Source organism: Engystomops pustulosus, chromosome 5, assembly GCF_040894005.1.
Source record: "Engystomops pustulosus chromosome 5, aEngPut4.maternal, whole genome shotgun sequence".
NCBI classification, from domain to species: domain Eukaryota; kingdom Metazoa; phylum Chordata; class Amphibia; order Anura; family Leptodactylidae; genus Engystomops; species Engystomops pustulosus.
In genome coordinates, this window is record NC_092415.1 from 133,461,166 (window position 1) to 133,473,373 (window position 12,208).

Genomic DNA, 12,208 nt, shown 5'->3' on the forward strand with positions numbered 1-12,208 from the left:
AATCAAAAGATGAGGGGGCACTGTCTCCGTTTGGAGAAATCAAGGTTTGATCACCAGAGGCGACAGGGCTTTTTTTACTATGAGAACTGTCAATCTGTGGAATAGCCTGCCTCAGGCACTGGTCACAGCAGGGACAGCGGAGAGCTTCAAGAAGGTGATAGATGCCTTTTTACACCTAAATAACATTGATGGTTATGTTATATAGAATTGTTTCCCATAAATCTCTTCCTTATCCAATCCATTCCCTTCCTTGGTTGAACTTGATGGACCTGTGTCTCTTTTCAACTGTATAAACTATGATACCATGATAAACAATAAAATCCTTAAACAGGATGCCTAAAAGATGCCTAAAAGAATATACCCTTGACTTCTTCAAAAGCAGTAGTGATTTTCTATCAACTGTGTTTTGTAAAAATGCAGTATCACATTTAAACTAAAAATCTCAAGACTGAAAGCAGCCATATTTATCTACTTCTATGTAACTCTTTTGATTAAATTATTTTTTTCCATTGACAACTCATTTCAATAGGTTGGCCTGGAACCTTCACTATAGCTGACACTTACAGTATTTAATAAAAAAAGTAAAATCAGTTCTACATATAGAAATAAAATTTTCTGAGCTCCTGTATCGTAGGTCATATGTTTTACTCGCATTGATAACCAAAACAAATCCCTTACAATGTTTGTTTCCTCAAATAATCTCTTATCACATCAGTGAATTATACTTACAGTAAAACATGAGTTGGAATTCATAAAACATTGCAGTTACTACTTTTCATTTAATGATATAGTTGTTTTACTACAGTCTGAGACTTTCTCTCCAATTTTCTGATATGACTGATACACACAGACAAGTGCATTGCTGCATCAACTTACCTGACTACTACTGCTTTCTATATTAGGGAAACATAGTGAAATGCAACACAGTGCATAGTTATTGAAATAACCTTTGCATTTAACATATATTAGTTAAAATATAGTAGGTGTATCTTTGTAAAGAATTAAGGCAACACAAGCTTTGGAACTTACAAGACATTTGCCTTTGGCAAGATTGTAGAGGTTAGTTTGTTGTGGTTTTGGTAAAAAAAAATTTCTTTTATTTAGCATGTTTTTCTCTGTTATATGTATCTAAACAGATTGTGTTGTTCAAGGGAAATGGCTCAATGACAGATTGCTCAGTAATGGGAAGATAAATCTAAAAATTTGTGACAAAAACTAGAGAACTCTTGGCAAGTATTTGTACAGCTAGAAGCAGTTCTCTCCTTCGACTTTAATACCAGCAACAATAAAATGTCAAAACACTGGCAGTCAGTGAGGTTCAGCTAAAAATTAACACACTGACTTATTACACTAAATACTTCTGACATGTTGTGTCATTTTCTTCAGACTGCAAGTCGTTGCAGAGAAAACAATCCTACATTTATAATTAAGAAGATTCATTTATGCTAGTGACAGTAATTAAAATCTATTAATTTAGACTAAAAAATATTAGGATGACATGTAGTGATTGACTGCAGGCATCAGCTGTCGGTGACAAAAATATTCCTTAAAATAGAAATACATGGCCTATGACATTAGCATTAAAGTAACGACAGATAGAAATGCAGCAAGCCTCCTTCTAAAACATTAAACTATTAACTGCTGGCTGAATCTTTATTTGCTTTTCACGTACTTAATAGGGTATTCGCAGCATAATTCCCAGGTAATAGCATACTAATAGTATATGCCATCTATGATGAGTGTACAAGTTAGGCCACAAACGGGAAGTTATCCCGTTTGCGGCCCATTGCCGCCGGTGGACTTGAGAGAGTGAGTTGGCCGAACATCAGCATGTACTTGACCCAAACACAAACCTGAGTGAAGTTTCCAAATTCCAAATGCAGTGAAATTGCTGAAAACAATGCATTTGCGCCATTTTCTTGTAGGCTTGGATTTTACGGCTTTTACTGTGCACCCATATGACAAGTCTACTTTATTATTTGGGTTGGTATTATCAGGGGAATACCAAATTTATATAGGTTTATAATGAAACCCACCTGTACAAAAAAAAAAATCTTAATTTTGCCATTTTCTGGTGCTAATAACTTTTTCATACTTCAGTGTATGGAGCTGTGTGTGGTATAATTTTTTATGAAATTACATTTTCATTGCTACCATTTTTACGACTGCATGGCCTTTTTGATCACTTTTTATTACATTTTTTAATTTATATTTTTTAATTTATATGTTGCAAAATGGCAAAGTGGCATTTTCGACTTTGGGCACTATTTTCTATTGGAAATAACTGATATTACAGTTTGACATTTTGGGAAGCTGCAATAACTAATATGTTTATGTTTTCACAGGGTTTTTATATTTGTATCGGCTCCAGAGAAAGGGGGTGATTAAAAGAAGCAATGGGAAAACCACAAACACTTCCTCTCACTGTGGTTACAGCTGCTCTTGGTGTTTAAACCAGTTATTCTCATGGTGATTTAAAGGAGAAATGGGAAAACCACAAACCCTTCCTCTCACTGTAGCAAAAAGCACTCTGGGTGTTCAGACCCAGTTATTCTCGTAGCTACAAAGCTTTCCTCTCACTGTGGTTAAAATGCAGCTACTGAGTTATTTGACAAATTAATTTTGAATCGAGAAAACTCTTTAACCACGCACTCAGGCTCTGGCACAATCAAGTCTTTTTAATCCAGAACAAGTTCATCTTATAGGGCTATTAAAGGGAATAGGGAAAGACCCATAATGCTATAAATAAATGAATACAACAAATCTACAACTAAAACTCCCATGATCCTTCACTTCTTAGTAACAGCTACCCCCTCTTATGCTCTGCTCCTCGTGATGATCTAACAGACTGGGGCACATTTACTAAGGGCCCAGCGGCCGCATTTCCGTCGGGTTTTGCATATTTTTCCGTTTTGCCCTGAATTGACAGGGGTTTTTGGCGGACGCAATTGAATTGTGGTGCATCAGCGCCAGATTGCATGCGTCACAAATCGGGGGGTTGCCGTTGGACAACCGGACTGATTCGGACAAACTGCGGAATTTAACTTTCAAAATTGTGCCACTAGACACGCAGTTACATGCATCGGGAAGAAGATAGTGAACTCCGGTGGACCTGAGCGGGAAAGTGACACATGCAGGATATCAGGCGCGCGATCGTAGTGAAGCGTGGCAGCTCCGAATCCTTGTCGGACATTCCGGATCGGCGGTGTCAATGGTAGGGTTAGTAAATGTGCCACTCTGTCTTGCTCTGTTACCATATTAATGGGTTATGTAACTGCCATCATTGCATTTTGCCCAAGTGAGATGACATACTGGATGCACCGCAAACAGCCGACTATAACCAAATAAAGTGATGACCACATGACCTGCCCAGGATATGTGATATGGACATGTGACCAGCCGCCATCAGCTGTTGCCAAAGGATCTTTAAAGCTGTCTGTCTCTACCAGCCTGCATGGTAGCATTTCAAAGCCCAGATGTTTTAAATGTTTCTGCTCAGGACCAGAGCTCTTTCAAGGCATGGCCCAAACTTTCTCTTTCTCTCCATTATTTGGGAGATATAAAGCAGAACAGATGGTAATGGTAGCTTGGTGATAGTGGCGGTGATGTTGTAACTGTTGGTGCTGCAGCTGTGGCACTGGCCTCACATCCTCCCTTTCCAGATAGACAGCTTGCCTTGTCACTCAGGAAGCGGGGGTAGAGAATGAGCCAACCAAAGCAGCAGAAAGTGCCACAGGTGTTTATCAGGATTTGTGGTGTCTCATCCATCACAGCTTAAGGTTACTATGCAGGTGTTTGGTCATACACGTGATCTCAGATTGTTGAGACTTTGGACACAAACTGTGTGCAAATGAGACATATTGGGGCAGATTTACTTACCCAGTCCTGTCTTGATCCCGCGGTGCATTGTCTGACGAGGATTCGGGTCTGCCGGGATTCACTAAGGTCGTGCGTCCAATTTCCTGCATGTGTTGCTTCTGCGCTGAGATGCGCTGGAGTTCACCTTCTTCTTCCTGGTGCATGTGAGTGCTTGATCTTTCAACACAATTTCGTTTTTAAATCCCGCGTTTTGTCCAAATCCGACAGGTTGTCTGACAGCACGCCCCCGATTTCTGTCACGTGCAAGCCCCAAAAACCCGGGGAAATTCAGCGCAAAACGGAAATAGTCTGGAAACCCGACAGAATCGCGGCCCCCTGACCCTTAGTAAATGAGCCCCATTCTGTCTTCTGGACCTCATAATCAGTTCTGGCTTCTTCTACCCCTGAGCCCTCACTGCTACCCTTCTTCTCAGTTTGCACATCACTGAAAGTTATAGCAGTTGACAGTTGCTTTTCATCATTGTCGTATATCTTTTGTGATGATCCACTCTTCACACCCTCATCCTCCAACAGAAGTTCTTGGGAATCTTCAACTCTATGTCTGCAACTGGGGCAGGGGAAAATCGATGGGGCAAGGATTTCTAGCTAAGTGTCATCATACAGCATGAGTGACTGCTCCACGACTTTTGCAGGGGATAACCTTGTTGTTTTGAAAGGTCTTAAGGTGATGGACACTGCACTTTCAACCGAGGTTGAGCGTGAACGAAGATAATCTGATGGAACATGTCCTCTCCTTGCAGCACTAGCTTCATCGCCACCAGCAGTAGCCATTTATTCAGCTAGATGAAAAAATTTGGATGCAGTAAATACAATGTGAAATTTATTTAATAATTTAATAATTCTACATAATAGGGGTCTCTGCTGATAACAAAAAAATGGTATGGGGATGCTACTCTTCGAACATGATATATGATAGACTGTTGTGCTACATATTAACTGATTGGGATGCTGGGACTGCACATATATTAATCAGGAAGCAGTGTTGTCCATAATTAAGAGACATTAATGTTTAAAAAATTAGTACATAGTTTTTATCCACATGATGTTATTTTGTAAATGATTGTGGTATTTTTAGGGACATAATAAAGAGATGTGATACAAGGAACTTAAGACATCTGAATGTGAATTCTGCCGATAATGGCTGGGAGATGTTTTGTACCTTATAGGGAATTTCCATTTTCTTCTCAGACAGCAAAAAGGCTAAAAAAAAAGCCATGGGTTCAACAGCAGTGACATCATTCATAGTAGTAGTAATAATATATTCATTGTATAAAACCTACAGTATATTTTTTTGCTTATTTTTCCTTCCTCTAGATTTAAAGAATTCCTGTTGATGGCAATGGTAGAATCACCTCTAGGCATGGAAGATGACTGTATAGCTTTCAAAGCCAACATATATCTGCATCTTAAAGAGTTATTTTTTTCCATTTCCAACCGTAGAAGAATTTGAGTGGCCTATGTAGAGGACTATTACCATCACTGGTAAGGGAAGGGGCTCTTTCAAAGCGTAAATAAGCAGCTTAGTTTCTAAGCAGTAAAGCATATCACTTAATGTTGTTAACATAATATTTTGTAAAAAGACAGCCCTCATAATTATGCTAATACTATTAAAAATAACAAAATCAGATCAGAAAAAGTTATACATTGACACCACATACTTTTAAATCCATTTAAATAAGTACAAAATCCAACGTTATATCCATGACCCATAAGAATTAACTCCTGGCTTTTGAGAACTCCTTACAATGTTTGTGTTGTGTTGCTTGTAAAAAATAAGGAAATAAATATATAAAACAGGATTCTTTTGTTCTTTAGTGATATTCCCTAAAGGCATTTTCTGTCAGTCCCTTTAAACACGGATGGAAGTGTTTTTTTATTGTATCATTTATTTCAGCTCTGAAATATAGAGTAAAAGAATTATCATGAAATAAGTAGGACACTATTCCTGACACATTTCTTTTCTGCTGTATGATATCTTGCTGTGATAAAATATATTGCTTGTGTTGGGTTTTTACTATCTATTCTTGCTGTGTTTTTTCCCCGTCATAATCCATGTTTAGACATTTTGAATGTTTCATCCTGGTAAATCTTCCTTTTATATGAACTTGTTTAAGGGAACTTGTATTCCACTTTGGACCAGGTAACCTAATGACAGGTTACTGTAGCTTATATCTCCCGACACCTACCCACAACATGTTTTCCCCAAAATCCTTTTTAGCTCTATTGAGATGAAGATAAATGTTAAAAATAAACCTGGCTCTTTGTCAAAGATCCAGTTGAATCATGGGAGTGGTTCACAGAGCTATCCAAGTCATGAATTCCTCCCTTGCATCTCACTGTTCAGCCTCCTCCCAGTTCATGCTTGCATCAAAGAAACATTGGGGCTCATTTACTAAGGGACCGCGGAGCGCATTTTCGTCGGGTTTCCCGTCGATTTCCGTTATGCGTCGAATTCCCCCGGGATCCCCGGGCATCCGCGCTGGCTTGCACGCGACAGAAATTGGGGGGCGGGCCGTCGGACAACCTTACGGATTCAAACAATGTGCATGATTTAACATTTAGAATTGTGACACAAGACATGCACTTACAAGCACCGGGAAGAAGAAGGTGAACTCCGGCGGACCTCGGCATAGAAGCGACGGATGCAGGACCTCGGGCACACAATCTTAGTGAATTGCGGCAGACCCGAATCCTCATCGGACAAAGCACCGCAGGATCGCGATAGGACCGGGTAAGTAAATCTTCCCCATTATGTTCAATATACACAATGGGGAAGTCATGGAGCAGTCACTCACGCTGTATGACACTCCTAGCTGGGATTTCCTGGCCCATTCTCCTTACCCTTTAGTAGAGAGTTCAAGTGGAAGACCTTTTATTGGAGGATGAGGGTGGGGACAGTGGACCATTAAAAGAGACACAACTGGCAATCGTTGTGGCTTTCTAAGATGTGCAAACTTAGAAGGAGAGCAGAGATGAGAGCTTGGTGGTAGAAGAAGTGATGATGCGGTCCTAAACCAGACATGGGTGTAAAGCAGTGATACTTGAGATGAAGAGGTATTGGTCAGAAATCCCCGGGCAGCTGGCGGAACAAACTGTGGTCAACCAGTAGCCATGTTGTCGCTTGCTACTGCCCACTCCCACAACTCCAGGAAACAAGGGGTGTCTGCTGCATTTTTTCTCACAGAATCCAGAAGACATAACACATGTCATTTACATGCTGTGTCAACATTCCATAAAGCATATTCAAAGCCGTAACAATGTAAGGACCTCATGTACGACCAGGTTCTTGCAGAGTAAATAGGAGCTCCAATGGCTGAGACACCAAAAAATCCTGTAAACACCTAAGGCTTCCCCTGATGATTCAGTTGGCCGAGTGTGTAACACTGTCAGGTGTGCCACCTGTCTATCCGCAAAGGAGGACGTGACTTCAAAACAACTACCACCACCAACAACAACAGCAGCGGCACCACCATCACATCACTAAGCCTGTCCACACCAACCATTAAGCTCTCCATTCCCCAAACAATGGAGAGAAAACAGAAGATTCTCCCATTACAAGGCTGAGGTCCTCAATAGGAGCAATTATAAATGGCTGGCCTTTGAAATGCCCCCATTCAGACTGGTGGAGACAGACAGCTTTAACCCCTAAGTGACCAAGATCATTTGCCCCTTGATGACCATGGCCTATTTTTCAAAACCAGCATGTGTCACTTTATCTGGTTATTACTTTAGAAAGCTTTAACTTACCTAATTGTTTTTGGGTTTGTTTTTCCTTGACATTTTGAACTTAAGTAAGTGGGAAATTTTGGTTGATATATTTTAAATTTATTTATGAAAAAAGGTGAATGTAGTAAACATTTTAAATAAATTTGCTATTTTCAAACATCAAAATGTTCTGTTTTTCAAATATTACTAACCAAATTAGTTACTTACCAACATTTACCATATCTCAGCTTTGCCCTGGCATCATTTTATAAGTGTCCTTTCACAAATCGAACAGCATTCTCTCAGATCAATTATTTTAGGGACCATTTCATTTCTAGAGGGATTTTGGTAGTTCTGTTAATAGAAACCCCCACATATCACCGTGTGCTATTAACTTTACCCCTCAAACTATTCAATACAGCAGGTAGGAAGCTTGTCAACCCTTTATGTATTTTACAGAAATTCCAACAAAATGAAGGTTTGATTTAGAATTCACTAATATTTATCATTAAAACATTCATTTAGCTGCAGAATTTACCCACATAAACTGAATAATAGTAGAAAATGCTTCTAGGAATATATTGTGCAGTTTTTTCTGAGTAAGTGGATGTAACCTGCTGTCAGGGCACTTGGTGAGGCGCGGAAGGGAAGGTGCCATTGACCTTTTGTAGGGCAGGACAGTTTTCAGATGCCGTGATTTTTTTGTAGGGTCCGTGACGCCACGTTCACACGTGGCATTTTGGTTGCATTTTGAAACGCAATCCAGAGGCTCCACCTGTGATTGCACGTTGAGGTAAGATTGATTTTCCATCTCGTTCAGTCAACGTGTTGAATGTTAGCAAAATATTTGATCATGAGTGGAACCTTTAGATTGTGTTTCCATACACAACCAAAGTGCAATGCGTAAACGTGGCCTCAGGTACCACAAACCCTTATCCCAGAAAATTTGTAAACTTTTTATCATGTGGAATAGGGGGAATTTTAACTCCTTGCCACTAATAGGCTTTTTCCATTTTACTCTCTATTTATCGCTCCCCACATTCAAAATTCAATAACTTTTTTTATATTCCGTGTACAGAGCTTTGTGAAGGTTTGTTATCTGCGTAAAAAAAATTTACTTCCTAGTGACGGTAGTTTATTTTCCATGCCGTGTCCTGGGAAGTTAAAAACAATTCAAAATGCAGTAAAATTGACAAGAGACTGCATTTGTGCCATTTTCTTGTGGGCTCTGTTTTTACGTCTTTTACTGTACATTCCAAATAACATCTCTAATATATTCTATGGTTCAGTACGGTCACAGGGATATCAAATTTATATAGTTTATATTAGCTGTTAGTAGATTTTGCCAAAAATGTAAACATTTTGTACCCAAAAGAAATTATTATTTTTACCATATTCTGACTCCAATAACTTTTTCATACGGAGTTGGCTAAGGTGTCAATTATTCCAGGACAAGCTGACATTTTTATTGCTACCATTTTCGGGACTGTGCAATCAGTTTTTATTACATTTTTTATGTGTTGCCAAGGGCAAACAAGTGGCAATTCGGACATTTGAGCACATTTTTCCGTTACGGGGTTCATCACTGGGAATAACGGTCCCTACATTTTTATAGATTGGGAATTTTGGGACTCGGTTATACCTAATCTATTGTGTTTTCATTTTCCTTTTTCCCACTTTTTTTTAAATTATTTGTTTTTTATGTGTTAGGGGCTTTTGGGACATTCATTAGGGAACCTTCATTAGGTCCCCGACTGCCCGGATATCAAAATGGCACCCCGTGATCGCCGGGAGGAGAGGGAGGGAGCCCCCCTCCCTCTGCAGGTATGTAGATCCCATGGTCACTAGATTTACCACATGATCTAACAGGTTAACAGTCAGATCGGAAGGAGCAGCATCCCGGCTGACAGAGAAACTCATTGGCCTAGCCTAAGGCCCCTAAGTGACCGATGGAGAAATCTGTATGGGCATTCTCTAAGGGGTTTAAGATCTGATAGTGGCAGCTGTCCCAAAGTGTGAAGTTACTTGAAGTTTAAAGCGGTATTCCAGGAATCAGCATAATTCATATACAAATGGGTACTTAAAATATAAGCTAATATGTAATTGTTATTGTATTGTTATTGTAGTTGTTATTTAAAATTTTGCTCCCCTTAGCAGAAAAATGCTTTTGACATACACTGTAGTGAAAAATTAAAATGCAACTGGCCCTTTAATCAGTCCGTTGAATTCCTTCATGTAGACCAGAGACAAGACAGAAGATGGCTGCTGGTCACATGTCCACTATGTGTGGCTGTAGTCGGTTGGTTGCAGTGCATCCAGTATAGACGGTGTTGTGATGAGATGTCATAATCAAAGAGGTAATGTTCAGTGATGGCAGTTACACATCATTACTATGGTAACAGAGCAGGACAGACACATACATAATCACTGAGAGGAGAGTGTAGGGGGGAGGTGCTATTAATGAGAACTAAAGGATCGTGGGACTTGTAGTTTCCATTGGCAGCTATCTTGGTAATACTTTATAGAGGCCATAAATTTTGGGAATTATAAAATCTAATTATTTATGCTCCATTTTGTGACTGACATTTAGTTTTGTGATATTGATGTATTTACATTCACCGGCCACTTTATTAGGTACACCATGCTAGTAACGGGTTGGACCCCCTTTTGCCTTCAGAACTGCCTCAATTCTTCGTGGCATAGATTCAACAAGGTGCTGGAAGCATTCCTCAGAGATTTTGGTCCATATTGACATGATGGCATCACACAGTTGACGCAGATTTGTCGGCTGCACATCCATGATGCGAATCTCCCGTTTCACCACATCCCAAAGATGCTCTATTGCAGTGGTGGCGAACCTATGGCACGGGTGCCAGAGGCGGCACTCAGAGCTCTTTCTGTGGGCACCCAGGCCATCACCCCAGCGCACCAGACAGGACTCGAAGAATTTTCCTGCAGTTCCAAGCAACTTAAAAGATGCTGCTTTCAGTGATATTTTGATACTAACTTCACTACTTGGGACTGTAGGAAGAGGGAGAAGGAATAGACAGGGCCGAATTATCTTTGGAGGACCTCCTGCTGCCCCACAATTCTCTCTGTGTACAGAGGACCCTAGAAAGAAGCTTAAATGATGTAAATTTTCCATCTTTCTACTGTGTTACTGTCCTCAGGAGGCCAATATGATTGAAAGTTGTTGAAGAAAAGGGAGCAATAAGTTACTGCTTTAGTTTTTGGTTGGCACCTCGCGATAAATAAGAGGGGTTTAGGTTGTTTTTTGGGCACTAAGCCACTAAAAGGTTCGCCATCACTGCTCTATTGGATTGAGATCTAGTGACTGTGGAGGCCATTTGAGTACAGTGAACTCATTGTCATGTTCAAGAAACCAGTCTGAGATGATTCCAGCTTTATGACATGGTGCATTATCCTGCTGAAAGTAGCCATCAGATGTTGGGTACATTGTGGTCATTAAGGGATGGACATGGTCAGCAACAATACTCAGGTAGGCTGTGGCGTTGCAACGATACTCAATTGGTACCAAGGGGCCCAAAGAGTGCCAAGAAAATATTCCCCACACCATGACACCACCACCACCAACCTGAACCGTTGATACAAGGCAGGATGGATCCATGTTTCCATGTTGTTGATGCCAAATTCTGACCCTACCATCCGATTGTTGCAGCAGAAATCGAGACTCTTCAGACCAGGCAACGTTTTTCCAATCTTCTACTGTCGAATTTTGATGCGCTTGTGCAAATTGTAGCCTCAGTTTCCTGTTCTTAGCTGAGAGGAGTGGCACCCGGTGTGGTCTTCTGCTGCTGTAGCCCATCTGCCTCAAATTTCAACGTACTGTGCATTCAGAGATGCTCTTCTGCCTACCTTGGTTGTAACAGGTGGCGATTTGAGTCACTGTTGCCTTTCTATCAGCTCAAACCAGTCTGCCCATTCTCCTCTGACCTCTGGCATCAACAAGGCATGCCCACAGAACTGCCGCTCACTGGATGTTTTTTCTTTTTCGGACCATTCTCTGTAAACCCTAGAGATGGTTGTGCGTGAAGATCCCAGTAGATCAGCAGTTTCTGAAATACTCAGACCAGTCATGTTCAAAGGCACTCAAATCACCTTTCTTCCCCATACTGATGCTCGGTTTGAACTGCAGGAGATTGTCTTGACCATGTCTACATACGAGCAGTTGGACAGGTGTACCTAATAAAGTGGCCGGTGAGTGTATATCATCATAGGTTTTTACATCAGGCGTTCTTAATACCGGAATACCCCTTTAACATGGAATTTTGACAAACTGTATTCCTGGAACCTGAAATTGAAATTTTGACTATCCTTATTCCTAGAACTTGAAGTTTTGATAATCCGCATTATTATAATTTTACACACCGTGAGCGGAAGGGTTTCTGGTTTTCCCATTGCTTTTTTTAACACAGAGAGAATAAATGGGTCTGAAAACCCAGAGTGCATCTAACTGCAGTGAGAGGAATATTTTGTGGTTTTTCCATTGCCTTTTTTACCACAGAGAGAATAATCGGATCAGAACACCAGGAGTGCCTTTAACCACTGTGACATCATTTTTTAAATTATTTTTTTAATGATTTTCTCTTTGTTAAATAAATTT

General features: G+C 40.3%; 1 protein-coding gene across 2 annotated transcripts in view; it reads right to left on the reverse strand.

Moving 5' to 3' along the window:
- Positions 1-12,208, reverse strand: part of VWC2 (von Willebrand factor C domain containing 2) — a 388,287-nt gene that overhangs the window by 84,287 nt on the left and 291,792 nt on the right. The window lies entirely within an intron of this gene.